We start from the raw sequence: 22,909 nt of genomic DNA, 5'->3' as shown, positions 1-22,909 counted from the left end.
GCTAGCTATGAAGAGAGGTTGAGTAGATTAGGATTATTTTCATTAGAAAGACGGAGGTTGAGGGGGGACCTGATTGAGGTGTACAAAATCATGAGAGGTATAGACAGGGTGGATAGCAAGAAGCTTTTTCCCAGAGTGGGGGTTTCAATTACTAGAGGACACGAGTTCAAAGTGAAAGGGGAAAAGTTTAGGGGGGATATGCGTGGAAAGTTCTTTACGCAGAGGGTGGTGGGCACCTGGAACGCATTGCCAGCGGAGGTGGTAGATGCGGGCACGATGGAGTCTTTGAAGATGTATCTAGACAGATACATGAATGGGCAGGAAGAAAAGAGATACAGAAGCTTAGAAAATAGGCGACATGTTTAGAGAGAGGATCTGGATCGGCGCAGGCTTGGAGGGCCGAAGGGCCTGTTCCTGTGCTGTAATTATCTTTGTTCTTTGTTTGTTCTATTAACCTGACCCGGGACCGGGACCAGGAACATTACCCTGAACCGGGACAGGGGACATTCACCTGACCCGGGACAGGAAACATTAACCTGACCCGGGACCGGGACCAGGAACATTACCCTGACTCGGGACCGGGAACATTAAACTGACCCGGGACAGGGAACATTAACCTGACCCGGGACCAGGACCGGGAACATTAACCTGACCAGGGACAGGGAACATTAACCTGGCCCGGGACCAGGACCGGGAACATTAACCTGACCTGGGACAGGGAACATTAACCTGACCCGGGACCGGGAACATTAACCTGACCCGGGACCAGGACCGGGAACATTAACCTGACCCGGGACCGGGAACATTAACCTGACCCGGGACAGGGAACATTAACCTGACCCGGGACCAGGACCGGGAACATTAACCTGACCCGGGACCGGGAACATTAACCTGACCCGGGACAGGGAACATTAACCTGACCCGGGACCAGGACCGGGAACATTAACCTGACCAGGGACAGGGAACATTAACCTGGCCCGGGACCAGGACCGGGAACATTAACCTGACCTGGGACAGGGAACATTAACCTGACCCGGAGCAGGGAACATTAACCTGACCCGGGACCAGGACCGGGAACATTAACCTGACCCGGGACAGGGAACATTAACCTGACCTGGGACAGGGAACATTACCCTGACCCGGGACCGGGCACATTAACCTGACCCGGGACCGGGAACATTAAACTGACCCGGGACCGGGAAAATTAACCTGACCCGGGACCGGGGCCGGGAACATTAACCTGACCCTGGACCGGGAACATTAACCTGACCCGGGACAGGGAACATTAACCTGACCCGGGACCAGGACCGGGAACATTAACCTGACCCCGAACAGGGAACATTAACCTGACCTGGGACAGGGAACATTAACCTGACCCGGGACCGGGACCAGGAACATTAACCTGACCCGGGACCGGGAACATTAAACTGACCCGGGACCGGGAACATTAACCTGACCCGGGACCGGGACCTGGAACATTAACCTGACCCGGGACAGGGAACATCAACCTGACCCGGGACAGGGAACATTAACCTGACCCAGGACCGGGACCAGGAACATTACCCTGGCCCGGGACAGGGAACATTAACCTGACCCGGGACAGGGAACATTAACCTGACCCGGGACCGGGACCAGGAATATTACCCTGACCCGGGACAGAGAACATTAACCTGACCCGGGACCAGGACCGGGAACATTAACCTGACCCGGGACAGGGAACATTAACCTGACCCGGGACCAGGACCGGAAACATTAACCTGAACTGGGACAGGGAACATTAACCTGACCCGGAGCAGGGAACATTAACCTGACCCGGGACCAGGACCGGGAACATTAACCTGACCCGGGACAGGGAACATTAACCTGACCCGGGACAGGGAACATTAACCTGACCCGGGACCGGGAACATTAACCTGACCCGGGACAGGGAACATTAACCTGACCCGGGACAGGGAACGTTTACCTGACCCGGGACCAGGACCGGGAACATTAACCTGACCCGGGACAGGGAACGTTTTCCTGACCCGGGACCGGGACCGGGTACATTAACCTGACCCGGGACCGGGAACATTAACCTGACCCGGGACCAGGACCAGGAACATTAATCTGACCCAGGACAGGGAACATTAACCTGACGCGGGACAGGGAACATTAATCTGACCTGGGACAGGGAACATTAACCTGAGACGGGACCAGGACCGGGAACATTAACCTGACCTGGGACAGGGAACATTTACCTGACGCTGGACCAGGAGCGGGAACATTAACCTGACCCGAGACCGGGAACAATAAACTGACCCGGGACCGGGAACATTAACCTGACCCAGGAAAGGGAACATTAACCTGACCCGGGAAAGGGAACATTAACCTGGCCTGGGACAGGGAACATTAACCTGACCCGGGACCAGGATCGGGAACATTAACCTGACCCGAGACCGGGAACAATAAACTGACCCGGGACCGGGAACATTAACCTGACCCGAGACCGGGATCAATAAACTGACCCGGGACCGGGAACATTAACCTGACCCAGGAAAGGGAACATTAACCTGACCCGGGAAAGGGAACATTAACCTGGCCTGGGACAGGGAACATTTACCTGACGCTGGACCAGGAGCGGGAACATTAACCTGACCCGAGACCGGGATCAATAAACTGACCCAGGAATGGGAACATTAACCTGACCCGGGAAAGGGAACATTAACCTGGCCTGGGACAGGGAACATTAACCTGACCCGGGACCAGGATCGGGAACATTAACCTGACCCGGGACCGGGAACATTAACCTGACCCGGGACAGGGCACATTAACCTGACCCGGGACAGGGTACATTAACCTGACCTGGGACAGGGAACATTAACCTGACCCGGGACCAGGACCGGGTACATTAACCTGACCCAGGACCGGGAACATTAACCTGACCCGGGACCAGGACCAGGAACATTAACCTGACCCAGGACAGGGAACATTAACCTGACGCGGGACAGGGAACATTAACCTGACCTGGGACCGGGAACATTAACCTGACACGGGACCAGGACCGGGAACATTAACCTGACCCGGGACCGGGAACATTAAACTGACCCGGGACCGGGAACATTAACCTGACCCGGGACAGGGAACATTAACCTGACCCGGGACAGGGCACATTAACCTGACCCGGGACAGGGAACATTAACCTGACCTGGGACAGGGAACATTAACCTGACCCGGGACCAGGACCGGGTACATTAACCTGACCCAGGACCGGGAACATTAACCTGACCCGGGACAGGGAACATTAACCTGACCCGGGACCAGGACCGGGTACATTAACCTGACCCAGGACCGGGAACATTAACCTGACCTGGGACAGGGAACATTAACCTGACCCGGGACCAGGACCGGGTACATTAACCTGACCCAGGACCGGGTACATTAACCTGACCCAGGACCAGGAACATTAACCTGACCCAGGACAGGGAACATTAACCTGACGCGGGACAGGGAACATTAACCTGACCTGGGACCGGGAACATTAACCTGACACGGGACCAGGACCGGGAACATTAACCTGACCCGGGACCGGGAACATTAAACTGACCCGGGACCGGGAACATTAACCTGACCCGGGACAGGGAACATTAACCTGACCCGGGACAGGGAACATCAACCTGACCCGGGACATGGAACATCAACCTGACCCGGGACCGGGACCAGGAACATTACCCTGACTCGGGACCAGGAACATTAAACTGACCCGGGACAGGGAACATTAACCTGACCCGGGACCAGGACCGGGAACATTAACCTGACCAGGGAATGGGAACATTAACCTGGCCCGGGACCAGGACCGGGAACATTAACCTGACCTGGGACAGGGAACATTAACCTGACCCGAGACCGGGAACATTAACCTGACCCGGGACCAGGACCGGGAACATTAACCTGACCCGGGACCGGGAACATTAACCTGACCCGGGACAGGGAACATTAACCTGACCCGGGACCAGGACCGGGAACATTAACCTGACCCGGGACCGGGAACATTAACCTGACCCGGGACAGGGAACATTAACCTGACCCGGGACCAGGACCGGGAACATTAACCTGACCAGGGACAGGGAACATTAACCTGGCCCGGGACCAGGACCGGGAACATTAACCTGACCCGGGACAGGGAACATTAACCTGACCTGGGACAGGGAACATTAACCTGACCCGGGACCAGGATCGGGAACAATTAACCTGACCCGGGACTGGGAACATTAAACTGACCCGGGACCGGGAACATTATCCTGACCCGGGACCGGGAACATTAACCTGACCCGGGACCAGGACCGGGAACAATAAACTGACCCAGGACCGGGAACATTATCCTGACCCGGGACAGGGAACATTAACCTGACCCGGGACCAGGACCGGGAACATTAACCTGACCCGGGACAGGGAACATTAACCTGACCCGGGACCAGGACCGGGAACATTAACCTGACCCGGGACAGGGAACATTAACCTGACCCGGGACCAGGACCGGAACATTAACCTGACCCGGGACCGGGAACATTAACCTGACCTGGGACAGGGAACATTAACCTGGCCCGGGACCAGGACCGGGAACATTAACCTGACCCGGGACCAGGACCGGGAACATTAACCTGACCCGGGACCGGGAACATTAACCTGACCCGGGACAGGGAACATTAACCTGACCCGGGACCAGGACCGGGAACATTAACCTGACCCGGGACCGGGAACATTAACCTGACCCGGGACCAGGACCGGGAACATTAACCTGACCCGGGACCGGGAACATTAACCTGACCCGGGACCGGGAACATTAACCTGACCCGGGACAGGGAACATTAACCTGACCCGGGACCAGGACCGGGAACATTAACCTGACCAGGGACAGGGAACATTAACCTGGCCCGGGACCAGGACCGGGAACATTAACCTGACCTGGGACAGGGAACATTAACCTGACCCGGAGCAGGGAACATTAACCTGACCCGGGACCAGGACCGGGAACATTAACCTGACCCGGGACAGGGAACATTAACCTGACCTGGGACAGGGAACATTAACCTGACCCGGGACCAGGATCGGGAACAATTAACCTGACCCGGGACTGGGAACATTAAACTGACCCGGGACCGGGAACATTATCCTGACCCGGGACCGGGAACATTAACCTGACCCGGGACCAGGACCGGGAACAATAAACTGACCCAGGACCGGGAACATTAACCTGGCCCGGGACAGGGAATATTAACCTGGCCCGGGACAGGGAACATTAAACTGGCCCGAGACCACGACCGGGAACATTAACCTGACCCGGGACAGGGAACATTAACCTGACCCGGGACCAGGACCGGGAACATTAACCTGACCCGGGACAGGGAACATTAACCTGACCTAGGACAGGGAACATAAACTGACCCGGGACCAGGACCGGGACCATTAACCTGACCCGGGACAGGGAACATTAACCTGACCCGGGACCAGGACCGGAACATTAACCTGACCCGGGACCGGGAACATTAACCTGACCTGGGACAGGGAACATTAACCTGACCCGGGACCAGAACCGGGAACATTAACCTGACCCAGGACCGGGAACATTAACCTGACCCGGGACAGGGCACATTAACCTGACCCGGGACAGGGAACATTAACCTGACCTGGGACAGGGAACATTAACCTGACCCGGGACCAGGACCGGGAACATTAACCTGACCCGGGACCGGGAACATTAAACTGACCCGGGACCGGGAACATTAACCTGACCCGGGTCAGGGAACATTAACCTGACCCGGGACCGGGAACATTAAACTGACCCGGGACCGGGAACATTAACCTGACCCGGGACCGGGACTGGGAACATTAACCTAACCCGGGACAGGGAACATCAACCTGACCCGGGACAGGGAACATTAACCTGACCCGGGACCAGGACCGGGTACATTAACCTGACCCAGGACCGGGAACATTAACCTGACCCGGGACAGGGAACATTAACCTGACCTGGGACCGGGAACATTAACCTGACACGGGACCAGGACCGGGAACATTAACCTGACCCGGGACCGGGAACATTAACCTGACCCGGGACCAGGACCGGGAACATTAACCTGACCCGGGACCGGGAACATTAACCTGACCCGGGACAGGGAACATTAACCTGACCCGGGACCAGGACCGGGAACATTAACCTGACCCGGGACCGGGAACATTAACCTGACCCGGGACAGGGAACATTAACCTGACCCGGGACCAGGACCGGGAACATTAACCTGACCAGGGACAGGGAACATTAACCTGGCCCGGGACCAGGACCGGGAACATTAACCTGACCTGGGACAGGGAACATTAACCTGACCCGGAGCAGGGAACATTAACCTGACCCGGGACCAGGACCGGGAACATTAACCTGACCCGGGACAGGGAACATTAACCTGACCTGGGACAGGGAACATTAACCTGACCCGGGACCAGGATCGGGAACAATTAACCTGACCCGGGACTGGGAACATTAAACTGACCCGGGACCGGGAACATTATCCTGACCCGGGACCGGGAACATTAACCTGACCCGGGACCAGGACCGGGAACAATAAACTGACCCAGGACCGGGAACATTAACCTGGCCCGGGACAGGGAATATTAACCTGGCCCGGGACAGGGAACATTAAACTGGCCCGAGACCAGGACCGGGAACATTAACCTGACCCGGGACAGGGAACATTAACCTGACCCGGGACCAGGACCGGGAACATTAACCTGACCCGGGACAGGGAACATTAACCTGACCTAGGACAGGGAACATAAACTGACCCGGGACCAGGACCGGGACCATTAACCTGACCCGGGACAGGGAACATTAACCTGACCCGGGACCGGGACTGGGAACATTAACCTAACCCGGGACAGGGAACATCAACCTGACCCGGGACAGGGAACATTAACCTGACCCGGGACAGGGAACATTAACCTGACCCGGGACCAGGACCGGGAACATTAACCTGACCCGGGATCGGGAACATTAACCTGACCCGGGACAGGGAACATTATCCTGACCCGGGACCAGGACCGGGAACATTAACCTGACCCGGGACAGGGAACATTAACCTGACGCGGGACAGGGAACATTAACCAGACCTGGGAGTGGAAAGAAATAAGAGGTGGATGATCTCGAGATCCAGAACAAGGCAAGTCTGCCAATTTCTCCTGGGCTGTTGCTCATTATCTAACAGGTCTAACCTTCAATCCTATCCCAGCAACTCCAGGAAATACCTTGCTCAGTTGCCCACTGACAGGGCAATAGTATGGGGCCATTTACTCATTTTGTGTCTGTCACAAAGAGATGTTTGAAGTTAAATAAGGTTGTTTCTTACTGTTACTCTGCACACTGACTGGTTGTAAATAAAGCATCTCAATGCTTACTGTGTGACCTCCTTTCACTAAAATGTTCTGAAACGTTAACTCTGTTTTCACAGATGCTGTCAGACCTGCTGTGTATTTCCAGCACTTTCTGTTTTTCTTTCAGATTTCCAGCATCTGCAGTATTTTACTTTTTTGAGAGCAGTGGGTTGGATTTGAAAAAGGCAAGTGGTGTCTAACAAATTTTGTTCATTGAGGAAATACTAATACATCGTCAAGGAAGTGCAGTGGATGTTGTGTGTATGGATTTTCAAAGGTTACATACGAACATACGAATCCAGAGCAGGAGTAGGCCACTCGGCCCCTCGAGCCTGCTCCTCCATTCAATAAGTTCATGGCTGATCTGATTGTAACCTCAACTCCACAGTCCTGCCTACCCCCGATAACATTTCACCCCTTGCCTATCAAGAATCTATCTACCTCTGCCTTAATCATATTCAAAGACTCTGCTTCCACCACCTTTTGAGGAAAAGAGTTCCAAAAACTCACGACTCACTGAGAGAAATAATTTCTCCTCATCTCTGTCTTAAATGGGCGACTCCTTATTTTTAAACAGTGACCCCTAGTTCGAGATTCTCCCACAAGGGGAAACATCCTTTCCACATCCACCCTTTCAAGACCCCTCAGGACCTTATATGTTTCAATCAAGTCACCTCTTACTCTGCGAAACTCTGGCGGATACAAGCCTAGACTGTACAACATTTCCTCATTAGACAACCCACCCTTCTAAGTATTAGTCAAGTAAACCTTCTCTGTACTGAAGCATAACCTCTCTACTTTTGTATTCAATTCCCCTGCAATAAGCGATAACATTTTATTAGCTTTCCTAATTACGTGCTGTACCTGCATACTAACATTTTGCGATTCACGCACTACGATACCCAGATCCCTCTGCATCTCAGAGCTCTGCAATCTCTCACCATTTAGATAATATGCTTCTTTTTTATTCTTCCTGCCAAAGTGGACAATTTCACACTTTCCCCATTATACTCCATTTGCCAGGTCTTTGCCCACTCACTTAACCTATTTATATCCCTTTGGAGCCTCTTTATGTCCTCTTCACAACTTATTTTCCTAGCTATATTTGTGTCATCAACAAATTTAGCAACCATACCTTCGGTCCCTTCATCCAAGTCATTTATATAAATTGTAAAAAGTTGAGGCCCCAGCACAGATCCCTCTGGCACACCACTCGTTACATCTTGCTAACCAGAAAATGACCCATTTATGTATACTCTGTTTCCTGTTAGCTAGCCAATCTTCTATCCATGCCAATATGTTACTCCCTACACCATGAGCTTTTATCTTCCACAATGACCTTTGATGTGGCACCTTATCAAATGCCTTGTATTTGATAAGGTGTTTGATAAAGTGCCGCATGGAGGCTGGTTGATAAAATTTAGGCTTACGGTACTAAAGGGAGTGTGACAACATGGGTAAGGAGTTGGTTAAATGACAGAAGGCAGAGCCTTGGTTAATTTCCTGGCCACATATCAGCTCACATTATTAATGGTTCTCTGTCCTCAGGTTCTGTCCCTCTCTCCTTCAAATCTGTCATCAAAAATGTCTCAAAAAAAACCCTTGACCCCCACCATCCTTGCAAACTACTTCCCCATCTCAAGCCTCCTTTTCCTCTCCAAACTCCTTGTATGTGGAATCTCAGAATGGTTACAGCACAAAAGGAGGCCACTCGGCCCATTGATGCCATGTCGGCGCCCTACAAGAGCAATTTAGCTAGTCCCACTCCTGCACCTTTCCCCGTAGCACTGCAATTTTTTACTCATCAGATAACTATCTAATTCCCTTTTGAAAGCCACGATTAAATCTGCCTCCACTACACTCTCAGGTAGTGCATTCCAGATCCTAACCACTCGCTGCATCAAAAAATGTTCCCTCATGTCACCTTTGGTTCTTTGGTCAATCACCTTAAACTGGTGTCCTCTGGTTCTAGATCTTTCCACTAATGGGAACAATTTCACCCTATCTATCCTAAAGCCTGCTTACCCGATCTGAACCCGACTAGACCCGACTACATGTATTGGGTTCGGGTCGAGTCGGGTCAGGCTGGACAGTGCTGCTTCCGGGAAGTCACAGGATCAGGCTTACCTGTGATTCCCCACAACTCCATCTGCAGGAATAGCCTCCTGTCAGAACAGATGAATGATATTTGTCTCCATCCAGTCTCCAGTAACCAGTCCCCATCCACCACCACCCTCCTCTGCCTGGCTGAACTTGTTCTCACATTGAACAACTTCTCCTTCAACTCCACGCACTTCCTTCAAGTAAAAGGTGTCGCGATGGGTACCCGCATGGGTCCTAGTTATGCCTGTCTTTTTGTGGGATATTTCGAGCATTCTTTGTTCCAGTCCTACTCAGGCCCCCTCCCCCAACTCTTTTTCCGGTACATTGATGACTGTATCGGTGCCGTTTCCTGCTCCCGCCCCGAACTGGAAAACTTTATCAACTTTGCTTCCAATTTCAACCCTTCTCTCACCTTCACATGGTCCATCTCTGACACTTCCTTTCCCTTCCTCGACTTCTCTGTCTCCATCTCTGGGGATAGGTTGTCTACCAATATCCATTATAAGCCCACCGACTCCCACAGCTACCTCGACTACACGTCTTCACACCCTACCTCCTGTAAGGACTCCATTCCATTCTCCCAGTTTCTCCATCTCCGACGCATCTGCTCTGATGATGCTACCTTCCATGACGGTGCTTCTGATATGACCTCCTTTTTCCTCAACCGAGAATTTCCCCCCACTGTGGTTGACAGGGCCCTCAACCGTGTCAGGCCCATTCCCCGCACCTCTACCCTCACCCCTTCCCCTCCCTCCCAGAACCGTGACAGGGTTCCTCTTGTCCTCACTTTTCACCCCATCAGCCTCCATATCCAAAGGATCATCCTCCGCCATTCCCGCCACCTCCAGCGTGATGCCACTATCAAACGCATCTTCCCCTCCCTTCCCCTGTCAGCATTCCGAAGGGATCGTTCCCTCCGCAACACCCTGGTCCACTCCTCCATTAGCCCCTCGTCCCCGTCCCATGGCACCTTCCCCTGCAATCGCAGGAGGTGTAATACCTGCCCATTTACCTCCTCTCTCCTCACTATCCCAGGCCCCAAACACTCCTTTCAGGTGAAGCAGCGATTTACTTGTACTTCTTTCAATGTAGTATACTGTATTCGCTGCTCACAGTGTGGTCTCCTCTACATTGGGGAGACCAAGCGCAGACTGGGTGACCGCTTTGCGGAACACCTCTGCTCAGTCCACAAGCAGGGCCCTGAGCTTCCGGTTGCTTGCCATTTCAACACTCCCCCCTGCTCTCATGCTCGCATCTCTGTCCTGGGATTGCTGCAGTGTTCCAGTGAACATCAACGCAAGCTCGAGGAACAGCATCTCATCTACCGATTAGGCACACCACAGCCTGCCGGACTGAACATTGAGTTCAATAATTTCAGAGCATGACAACCCCCCATTTTACTTTCATTTTTAGTTATTTTTTCTTCTCTTTTTTTACATTCTTTTTTACATTTTTTACAATCTTTGTTTTGCATTTATTTCATTTCATCTTAGTTTGTTCAGTTTGCTTACCCACGGGTTTTTTTTTCAGGTTTGCACTTGCTGCTGTTCAATATTCAGTGCATTAACACCTAATCTGTACTAATGCTTTGTCTTTCAACACATCATTAACATATTGTTTGCCTTTGCTCCATGACCTTTTGGTCAGCTATGTGGCCTGGTCCAATCTCGACCTCCTTTGTTATCTCTTGCCCCACCCCCACCTCACTTGCTTATAACCTGTGACTTTTCTAATATTTGTCAGTTCCGAAGAAGGGTCACTGACCCGAAACGTTAACTCTGCTTCTCTTTTCACAGATGCTGCCAGACCTGCTGAGTGGTTCCAGCATTTCTTGTTTTTATTATGAACGATATTTGTGTCGGGTCGGGCGCAGAAAAATTTAAATGACTTGTGTTTGGGTTGGGTTTGGGTTGGCTGTGGTTGGGTCGGGCCCGGGTTGGGTTTTAATTTTATACCTGAGCCAGGATTTAATCTACTCTGTCTGGACCCCTCATGAGTTTGAACATTTCTATCAAATCTCCTCTCAACCTTCTCTTTAAGATATGCTGTTGTTGTAATAGCCGGGTTACTATACTCTTTGTACCAAATAAAGATGGTCGGCTGTGGGTTAAGGTAACTGGAGTTTATTTACAAATGTCTATCATCGATGGCTGCCACTAAAATACTCCTCACACAAGGATCTGTACAATCTGTGACAATCTGTGATGAGATATAGACGGGATGGTCAAATGGGCAGAAAAGTGGCAGATGGAATTTAACGCTGAAAAGTGTGAGGTGGTACACTTTGGAAGGAGTAATGTGACACGGAAGTATTCAATGAATGGCCTGACACTGGGAAGTTCCGAGGAACAAACGGACCTTGGCGTGTTTGTCCATAGATCTCTGAAGGCAGAAGGGCAGGTTAATAGGGTGGTGAAAAAGGCATATGGGACACTTGCCTTTATCAATCAAGGCATAGATTACAAAAGCAGGGAGGTCATGTTGGAGTTGTATAGAACTTTGGTAAGGCCACAGCTGGAGTACTGTGTGCAATTCTGGTCGCCACATTATAGGAAGGATGTGATTGCATTGGAGGGGGTGCAGAGGCGATTCACCAGGATGGTGCCTGGGATGGAACATTTAAGCTATGAAGAGAGGTTGGATAGGCTTGGATTGTTTTCACTGGAGCAGGGAAGACTGAGGGGTGACCTGATCGAGGTGTACAAGATTATGAAGGGCATGGACAGGGTGGATAGGGAGCAGCTGTTCCCCTTAGTTGAAGGGTCAGTTAAGAGGGGACACAAGTTTAAGGTGAGGGGCAGGAGGTTTAAGGAGGATTTGAGGAAGAACCTTTTTACCCAGAGGGTGGTGACGGTCTGGAATGCACTGCCTGGGAGGGTGGTAGAGGCAGGTTGCCTCACATCCTTTAAAAAGTACCTGGATGAGCACTTGGCACGTCATAACTTTCAAGGCTATGGGCCAGGTGCTGGCAAATGGGATTAGGTACACAGGTCAGGTGTTTTAATGCATCGGTGCAGACTCAATGGGCCAAAGGGCCTCTTCTGCACAGTATTATTCTGTGTTTCTGTGAATACCACATATTACTGCTCTTTAGCAGTTGTTGCAAGGGCTCGTTTATCATAGTTAAATTTGGTAAGAATTTCCCTTTCTGATTCACCATTCCCATGAATCTTTGCAGTTCTGTTATATTCTTTGGTTCTGGGAAATCTTTTATTATCGTCACCTTCTGTGGATCTGCCTAATGACTGTTACGAGCTCACAGGACACCAGTCTGGTGTAGATTCTGTCCTTACTGAAACGGCTGCCCACAGTCAGAGTAGAATCATATGACTATGGCAAGCCAGGAGGCACATTAGTACGGTATTGCATTTCTATCCCAAACACCTTCCTTTTCATACAAAAAAAAACAAAAATAAATTGCATGCATTATCATTTACTCTGTGAGTTGCCCAGGTTACCCACTGTACACACAACTGTGTGTACAGTGGGTAACCTGGGCGGCACAGTGGCGCAGTGGTTAGCACCGCAGCCTCACAGCTCCAGGGACCCGGGTTCGATTCCGGGTACTGCCTGTGTGGAGTTTGCAAGTTCTCCCTGTGTCTGCGTGGGTTTTCTCCGGGTGCTCCGGTTTCCTCCCACAAGCCAAAAGACTTGCAGGTTGATAGGTAAATTGCCCATTATAAATTGTCACTAGTATAGGTAGGTGGTAGGGAAATATAGGGACAGGTGGGGATGTGGTAGGAATATGGGATTAGTGTAGGATTAGTCTAAATGGGTGGTTGATGGTCGGCACAGACTCGGTGGGCCGAAGGGCCTGTTTCAGTGCTGTATCTCTAATCTAAAAATCTAATCTAACTGTTCTCATGCATTAGCAGTTCATTATTCTGATCAGTCTCTGCACATGCATTGCACACATAGTCATTAAATCGTGCCCGCCTCTTAATGGTGTGCATGCGCGTTGTCATTGGTTGTTCATCTGGTTGATTTTTCTTCTCTGGTGAGTATCGTTCCCTTGTCACTTGTTGCCATGGTAACTGTTGTTCCACTACCGTTGTTGTGGTACTGTGGAGCTCTGGGACTGATGGTTGATCTGTGGTCTGTGCAGTTGCTGAGTTCTCATCTTCCTGACTGGCCCCCTGCCATGATGGAACAGCTTCTCCTGTTGTGCGTCTGCAGTTGCAACGGTATATCTGGTCGTTCACTTCCACTGCATATGATCGAGGTGACAACTGCTCTACACAGATCCCAAGTTGCCACTTGGGCTGACTGTTGTTGAGAGTGTTGAAGGTTTATACCCTGACTGGCTCTCCAATGCTCAATTCTGGCAATGGTTTGGCAGTTTTGTCAATGTGAAATTTGACTTTCTCAGTTTCACCTTGATTTTGTCACTCGCACCTGTTACTACTTCTGGCTGCAGTAGCATTTTGCTATTGGAAGACTAGTTTGGGTGCAGCTTATCATCAGTCTTTGTACCGGGACTACTTTCCATGCCTTCGGTAGGTGTGTTTCACCACTCGAGGATTGCCTTGTATATATCTGTGCCGGATTTGCTCGATTTCTTTATGATTCCTTTGGCGATTTTCACTGCCACTTCAGCCATTCCATTTGACTGGGGATAGCGTGGAGATGATGTATGGTGTTGAATTTCCCAATCATTTATGAAGCAGCTGAATTCTTCATTCGTGAACTGAGGGCCATTGTTGTTCATCACAATGTCTGGAATGCCGCAATGACCAAAGTGTGCTTTCAGGCATTCTACAATCTCACTGGTCGTCATTGAGGTCAGCTGATCCACCTCCCAGTAGTCAGAATAGTAAGACTGTGGTGACAAGATAATCAGTTCCTGCGAGGGTGAAGAGGTCTACTCCCAGCTTCATCCATGGTCTGTCTGGGATGTCATGTGGCATCAGCGGCACTTTAACTTTCTTAGCTTGGTAGTCATTACACGCACTGCACTGGCTGATGTGGTCCTTGATTTCATTGCTCATGTTTGATCAGTAGAGCACTTCTCTTGCCTTCCTCAGACTCAACTCAATTCCTTTCTGGTTTGCATGGATGCGTTTTAGCATCTCTCCTCTCAACTCTTTAGGGTTAATGACTCTATTTCCTTTGCACAAGATGCTGTCTTGGGCTGTCAATTCATCTCTGTCCGCCCAATATGCTCTTGTGACCACAGGAGTGTCTTTGATGCTGTCAGGTCATCCTTTCATCACTATTTCTTGTAACACTTGTAGAGATGGATTTTGTTGGGTAGTTTGCTTGATTTGAGCAAGGCGTGTGACTGTCAGATTCAATGTCTCTGCTGGGTTGATGACTTCCAGAACATGTTGAGCTGCAGCTTCACATTGGATTTAGAAGCTTTCACACTCAGTCGTAGCATCCCCTACTTTCTTCATAGGGAGTTCAGCTAGCGACAGCATGTCAGCGATGTACATCTCGTGAAATGATTTATGACTTTAACCCCTTAAAGGGACTAAACCAAATCAAGCGTACATTCCTATGAGTCTCCTTCAATTAAGTTCAAACTACAAAGATTCCCACAGACAATTGTTTGGGTCTGAAGAACTGAACTAGTCTTTCAAAGAAAGAAAATCAACAGAGAATATTACTATCTTTCGGAAAGCCTATTTTAAAATAATTATAGCTAAGTCATAAATATCCCAGATATTATAAGGGTCTGGGAAACTCTCTTCAATAAGTATCTCCCCACTTAAGGAGACACAGAGAGGGGGTTCTTGTAGTTGTATACGGAATTCTACATGAGATGATTTATTAACTTTTATAAATTTAGCAAAGAATTGAACATGCAATACACTTTAAGTGGCTAAGTACACTACAATATCAAAGATTGCTAAAAGATGTAAAACATAATATTATTTCTAAAATAAAATCCAAAAGTTCAACCTTGACAATGTTGCAGCAAAATATCTTAAAATATCCATCAAAATTCAAAATAAACTGTTACCTTAAATTCCCGAGTAAGCATCCTGCTTAACAAGACAAAACACTCTCGGTTAAGAGCAGAATTCTCTTGTCATGCAGTCAGCCATTCTTACCATGAGTTGAGAAGCATTGATGAGGAATTCAATACCTCGGATTTTTCGATTCAAAACTCTCACATTCATACTGTTTCTAATTGATTATCTCATCTTTCGGAATGTAGGTGTTACCTTTCTGTGTGGGTTTCTCCCACTTTTGTTGTCCATATATGGTAATATCATTAGCTATTATTCCCAATTAATTATCTGTTGAGAATTCCCTTCTCATGAAGTTGTGAGCTTTTATCTGGTCTAAATGTTTGTAGTGTTTTATAGTAACACTAATACTTTGTTTTATTGTTTACTTAACTTCATAAATGTGTTTTATACTTAAAAGTTTTTCAATTAAACTTGTGCAGCAACTGTTTTTTTCCTTTTTTGGTTAGACTGAGTTTTTGTGGCATTTGTTTTTGTCGGTAACGTGCCATTTTGTGATTGTTCTTCTGTGAGGGTTCTTTGATGCTACCTTGTACCATCTGCTGAAGTCAGTCTGTCTTTCTATGAGAAGCAGCTGTTAGTGCATTTAAACATCTTAAAAAAAATAAGGGGAGGAGTTTTTTTTGTCATAAAAAAAACCTCTGGTGAAAAGGTGAGTACTACTAAAGTGTTTTTTTTTAAGGACTTTAGATTGGAGTGGGTAGAACAAGGCCCCCAGTGTAATTAGTATTTTTTAATTAAGCGAGTAACTAATTAATCTAAGGGTAAGTCATGACAGGAGAGCTCAGCCCCGTGATATGCTCCTCCTGCGCTATGTGGGAAATCAGGGATGCTTCCAGTGTCCCTGACAACCATGTGTGCAGGAAGTGTATCCATCTGCAGCTACTGGCTACCCACATTATGGAGCTGGAGCTGCGGGTGGATTCACTGTGGAGCATCTGTGATGCTGAGGACGTCGTGGATAGCAAGTTTAGTGAGGTGGTCACACCGCAGGTAATGGCTGCAGAGGCAGAAAAGGGATGGGTGACCACCAGGCGGAGTAGTAGGTGCAGGCAGATAGTACAGGAGTCCCCTGTGGCCATCCCCCTCTCAAACAGATATACCGCTTTGGATACTGTTGGGGGGGGAAGACCTCCCTGGGGAAAGCAGCAAAAGCTAAGTTCGTGGTACCACGGAGGGCTCTGCTGCACAGCAGGGGAGGAAAAGGGGTGGAACAGCTATCGTGATAGGGGATTCTATCTTAAGAGGTGCAGATAGGCGTTTCTGTGGCCACAAACGAGACTCCAGGAAGGTATGTTGCCTCCCTGGTGCGAGGGTCAAGGATGTCTCGGAGCGGCTGCAGGACATTCTGAAAGCGGAGGGTGAGCACAGAGGTCATGATCCATATTGGTACTAACAACATAGGCAGGAAGAGAGATGAGGTCCTGCAAAGTGAATATAGGGAGTTAGCCATAAGGTTAAAAAGCAGGACCTCTGGGGTTGTAATCTCAGGATTACTCCCAGTGCCACATGCTAGTGAGGGTAGGAATAGGAGGATAAGGAAAATGGATGCATGGCTGAAGAGCTGGTGTAGGCAGAAGGGCTTCAGCTACTTGGATCATTGGGATCTCTTCTGGTGCAGAGGTGACCTGTACACGAAGGTCGGGTTGCATCTGAACTGGAGGGGGACCAATATCCTTGTGGGGAGGTTTGCTAGTACTACTTGGGAGGGTTCAAACTAGTCTTGCAGGGGGGTGGGACCCAAAGTAGTGGTCTCTCCGATGAGATATTTGAGGCAAATGTAGAAGTTAAAGCAAGCAAGTCGAGTAGGCAGGCAGGGCAGGGGCAGGACAGGGAGCGTGGAAGGTCTGGTAGGCTAAACTGCATTTACTTTAATGCAAGAAGCCTTACAGGTAAGGCAGATGAACTCAGAGCATGGATCGGTACATGGGATTGTGATATTATAGCTATTTTGGAAACGTGGTTGAGGGATGGGCAGGACTGGCAGCTCAATGTTCCGGGGTACCGATCGTTAAGGCGTGACAGAGGTGGAGGTAAGAGAGGAGGGGGAGTTGCACTATTGATTAGGGAGGACATCACGGCAGTACTTAGAGAGGATATCCCGGGAGGAATGTCCAGCGAGGCCATATGGGTAGAACTTAGAAATAAAAAAGGGGTGATCACTTTGATGGGATTATACTATAGGCCCCCAATAGTCAGAGGGAATTGGAGGAGCATATATGCAGGGAAATCACAGATAGGTGTAGGAATTACAGAGTTGTAATAGTAGGTGATTTTAACTTCCCTAATATTGACTGGGACTGCCTTAGTGCTAAGGGATCAAATGGGGAAGAATTTGTTAAGTGTGTCCAGGACAGTTTTCTGAAGCAGTATGTGGCTGGCCCTACTAGAGAAGGGGCTACACTTGACCTCCTCTCAGGAAATGAGGCTGGGCAGGTGGTTGATGTGTCAGTGGGGGAACACTTTGGGACCAGTGACCATAACTCTGTTAGCTTCAAGATAGTTATGGAAAAGGATAGGACTCGTCCTCAGGTTGAAGCCCTAAATTGGGGGAAGGCTAATTTCGATGGTATCAGACAGGAACTCTCAAAAGTTGAATGGGAGAAGCTGTTTACAGGTAAAGGGACGTCTGGCAAGTTGGAAGCTTTTAATAGTGAGATAGGAAGAGTTCAGGGCCGGCATGTTCCTGTTAGATGGAAGGCAAGGCTGGCAAGTTTAGGGAACCTTGGTTGACGAGGGATATTGAGGGTCTGGTCAGGATAAAGAAGGAGGCATATGTCAGGTCTAGGCAGCTGGGATCAAGCGAGTCCCTCGAGGAGTATAAGGGATGTAGGACTTAAGAAGGAAATTAGGAGGGCGAAAAGGGGCCATGAGATTTCCCTGGCAGATAAGATAAAAGGAGAATCCTAAAAGATTCTATAAGTATATTAAGAGTAAAAGGGTAGCTCGGGAGAGTGTAGGTCCCATTAAGGATCAGTGTGGCAATCTATGTGTGGAGCCATGGGAAATGGGCGAGGTCTTAAATGAATTCTTCTTGTCTGTATTTACTGTGGAGAAGGTCATGGAAGCTAGTGAGTTCAAAGGAGAGAACAGCGATATCCTGAAGCATATCAACATTACAAAGGAGGAGGTGTTGGAGGTTTTGAAGTTCATTAAAGTGGATAAATCCCCACGGCCTGACCAGGTATATCCTAGGATGCTATGGGAAGCAAGGGAGGAGATTGCTGGGGCCCTGGCAGAGATTTTTGTATCATCGTTAGCCACGGGTGAGGTACCGGAAGAATGGAGGATAGCTAATGTTGTGCCTTTATTTAAGAAGGGCAGCAGGGATAAGCCAGGGAACTACAGGCCGGTGAGCCTTACATCAGCAGTGGGAAAGTTATTGGAAGGGATTCTGAGAGACAGGATTTATATGCATTTGGAAAGGCGGGATCTGATTAGGGATAGTCAGCATGGCTTTGTACGTGGGAAATCATGTCTCACAAATTTGTTTGAGTTTTTCGAGGAAGTGACCAAGAGGATTGACGAGGGCAGGGTGATGGATGTTGTCTACATGGACTTTAGCAAGGCCTTTGACAAGGTCCCGCATGGTAGGCTGGTCCAGTAGGTTCGAACACATGGGATCCAGGCTGAGCTAGCCAATTGGATACAAAATTGGCTTGGTGATAGGAGGCAGAGGGTGGTAGTGGAGGGTTGTTTTTCAGATTGGAGGCCGGTGACCAGTGGTGTGCCACAGGGATCGGTGCTGGGCCCTCTGTTGTTTGTCATATATATTAATGACTTGGATGTGAATGTAGGGGGCATGATTAGTAAGTTTGCAGATGACACTAAAATTGGTGGTATAGTGGACAGTGAAGAAGGTTGTCTAAGGTTACAACAGGATAGAGATCAACTGGGAAAGTGGGCATGGGAGTGGCAAATGGAATTTAACGCAGACAAGTGCGAAGTGATGTATTTTGTGAAGTTAAACCAGGGCAGGACATATACAGTGAATGGCAGGGCCCTGGGGAGTGTTGCTGAGCAGAGAGACCTTGGGTTGCAAGTACATAGTTCCCTGAAAGTGGCAACACAGGTAGACAGGGTGGTGAAGAAGGCGTATGGCATGCTTGCCTTCATCGGCCGAGGCATTGAGTGCAAGAGTTGGGACGTCATGTTACAGTTGTATATAACGTTGGTTAGGCTACATTTGGAGTACTGTGTGCAGTTCTGGTCGCCGCACTACAGGAAAGATGTGATTTAAGCTAGAGAGGGTGCAGAAAAGATTCACCAGGATGTTGCCTGGTTTGGAGGGCTTGAGTTATAAAGAGAGATTGGATAGGCTGGGTTTGTTTTCCCTGGAGCGAAGGAGGCTGAGAGGGGACATGATAGAGGTATATAAAATTATGAGAGACATAGATAGGGTAGATAGCCAGAGTCTGTTTCCCATGGTAGGGGTGATTAAAACTAGAGGGTACAGATTTAAGGTGAGAGGGAGGAGGTTTAAAGGGAATCAAAGGGGTAAATTTTTCACAGAAAGAATAGTGGGTATCTGGAATGAGCTGCCAGAGGAGGTGGTGGAGGCAAGAACAGTAGCGACATTTAAGAGGCATCTGGACAGGTACTTGAATGAGCAAGGCATAGAGGGATATGGAATTAATGCAGGCAGGTGGGATTAGTATAGATAGCCATTATGGTCGGCATAGATGCGGTGGGCCGAAGGGCCTGTTTCTATGCTGTACGACTGTATGACTATATATCATTATCAATAAATTAGGATTATAGTTATCAGTATGGACCACGTATCACATGTCTTGGTATGTTTCATCTTCAAATTCCAATGTAGCAGAGGCATTGGAATGGATTTTTTAACTTAAAAGGTGTTTCTGGTTCACATTCTATTGTAACAGGGATGTTCATGGATTCTTAACTCTGCCCTTAAAGGGAATTTCAGTGAGTTTTGAAAACTGACCAATTATTCAATCTTTCATTCTAAAAGGTATAATGTATTAATTCTTGCTAAATGCTAACTAATTAAACCTATAATACCTATATTTCATCACACTTGTATTTCACATCTAGATGATTCTCTATAATCGGAGTAACATCCTTTGCAGACAGTTTGGATCAGACAGTAGCCGCTTATGGAAAATGCTTTGGAGTGGTTTGTGGTCGGACTCAACTGTCACTTTGTCTTTGCCAAGTAGGTATTGATGAAAATGTTCACAAGCAAAGGCAATGGCCAGGCACTCTTTCTCGAGCTGAGTGTAGCATCGTTCCATTTGCGTTAACGCCCTGGATGCAAACGTAACCGGTTGTGACCGGTGACAGCGGCCATAAAAGAGCGGGAGAGAGGAGGATCCTGATGTCAGGATTCAAAAAGTGACGCAGGTGCAGGGAAGCAGCTGATTGGTAAGTAGGTTCAGGTGAGTTTTTCTACTTTTTCTACTATTTATACTACTGCAGTCCATTAGCTTCAAAAGTAAAGGTAAGGACTTTAGATTGTAGTGGGTAGTGTTTGGAGTAGAACAAAGCCCCTAGCGTTATTAGTATTTTTAATTCAAGGGAGTAACTAAGTAATCTAAAGGTATATCATGGCAGGAGAGCTCGCACCCGTGATATGCTCCTCCTGTGTTGTGTGGGAAATCATGGACACTTCCAGTGTCTTTTATGGCCTTTTATGGCCACTGCCACCAGTCTCTGGGTCCTCAGTGCCCCTGATGACCATGTGTGCAGGAAGTGTATCCATCTGCAGCTACTGGCTACTTGCATTATGGAGCTGGAGCTGCGGGTGGATTCATGTCAAGCATCAGCAATGCTGAGATTGTTGTGGATAGCAAAATGGTCACACCACAGGCAAATGCTGCAAAGGCATAAAGGGTGACCACCAGACAGAGTAGAGAAAGGCAGGTAGTGCAGGAGTCCCTGTGGCCATTCCCCTCTCTAACAGATATGTCACTTTGGATATTGTTGGGGGAGATTGCTCAGGGGAAAGCAGCAAGAGCCAAGTTAATGGCACCATGTGTGGCTCTGCTGCACAGGAGGGGAGGAAGAAGAGTGGCAGGGCTATAGGGGAGGGCGAGCAGCCAGTTGTCATGCTACATATCGGTACCAACGACATAAGTAAAAAAAGGGATCAGGTCCTACAAGCTGAATATAGGGAGTTAGGACATAAATTAAAAAGTAAGACCTCAAAGGTAGTAATCTCAGGATTACTACCAGTGCCACATGCTAGCGAGAGCAGTAACAGCAGGATATATCAGATGAATACGTGGCTGGAGAAATGGTGTAGGGGGGAGGGATTCAGACTCTTGGGACATTGGGAGCGGTTCTGGGGAAGGTGGGACCAGTACAAGTTGGACGGGTTGCATTTGGGCAGGACCAGGACCAATTTCCTCGGGGGGTTGTTTGCTAGTGCTGTCGGGGATGGGAATCTGAACAGGGAGACAGAGGAGACGGAAATAAGGATAGAAATGAAAGACAAGAAGGTAAGAAGCAAAAGTGGAAGGCAGAGAAAACAAGGGCGAGAAACAAATGGGGCCGTAGTGAAAAATAAAGCTAAGATGACTAACAATTCAAAAAGACAAGTCTAAAGTCATTGTGTCTTAATGCGCGGAGCATTCACAATAAGGTAGATGAATTAACAGTGCAAATTGATATAAACGGTTATGATATAGTTGCGATTACGGAGACATGGCTGCAAGGTGACCAAGGATGGGAACTGAACGTCCAGAGGTTTTCAATATTTAGGAAGGACAGGCAAAAAGGAAAAGGAGGTGGAGTAGCATTGTTAGTAAAGGAGGAAATCAATGCAATAGTGAGGAAGTATATTGGCTCGGAAAATCATGATGTGGAATCTGTATGGGTGGAGCTAAGAAATACCAAGGGGCAGAAAATGTTGGTGGGGGTGGTCTATAGGCCCCCAAACAGTAGTGGAGATGCAAGCGATGGCATTAAACAGGAAATTAGAGACGCATGCAATAAGGGTACAACTGTAATCATGGGTGACTTTAATCTACATATAGATTGGTCAAACCAAATTAGCAATGATACTGTGGAGGAGGCTTTCCTCGAGTGTGTATGTGATTTCTTTTAGACCAATACGTTGAGGAACCAACGAGAGAACAGGCTATACTAGACTAGGTATTGTGCAATGAGAAAGGATTAATTAACAATCTTATTGTGCGGGGTCCCTTGGGGAGGAGCGACCATAACATGATGAAGAATTCTTCATTAAGATGGAGAGTGAAATAGTTGAATCCGAAATTCGGGTCCTGAATCTAAATAAAGGAAACTACGAAGGTATGAGGTATGAGTTGGCTATGATAGATTGGGGAACTTTACTAAAAGGGTTGACGGTGGATAGGCAATGGATAATATTTAAAGGACGTGTGCATGAATTACAAAAATTATTAATTTCTGTCTGGCGCAAAAATAAAACCGGACAGGTAGCT

Source organism: Heterodontus francisci, chromosome 11, assembly GCF_036365525.1.
Source record: "Heterodontus francisci isolate sHetFra1 chromosome 11, sHetFra1.hap1, whole genome shotgun sequence".
NCBI lineage: Eukaryota > Metazoa > Chordata > Chondrichthyes > Heterodontiformes > Heterodontidae > Heterodontus > Heterodontus francisci.
The sequence above is the reverse complement of the archived record's forward strand: the minus strand, read 5'-3'. Positions refer to the sequence as shown.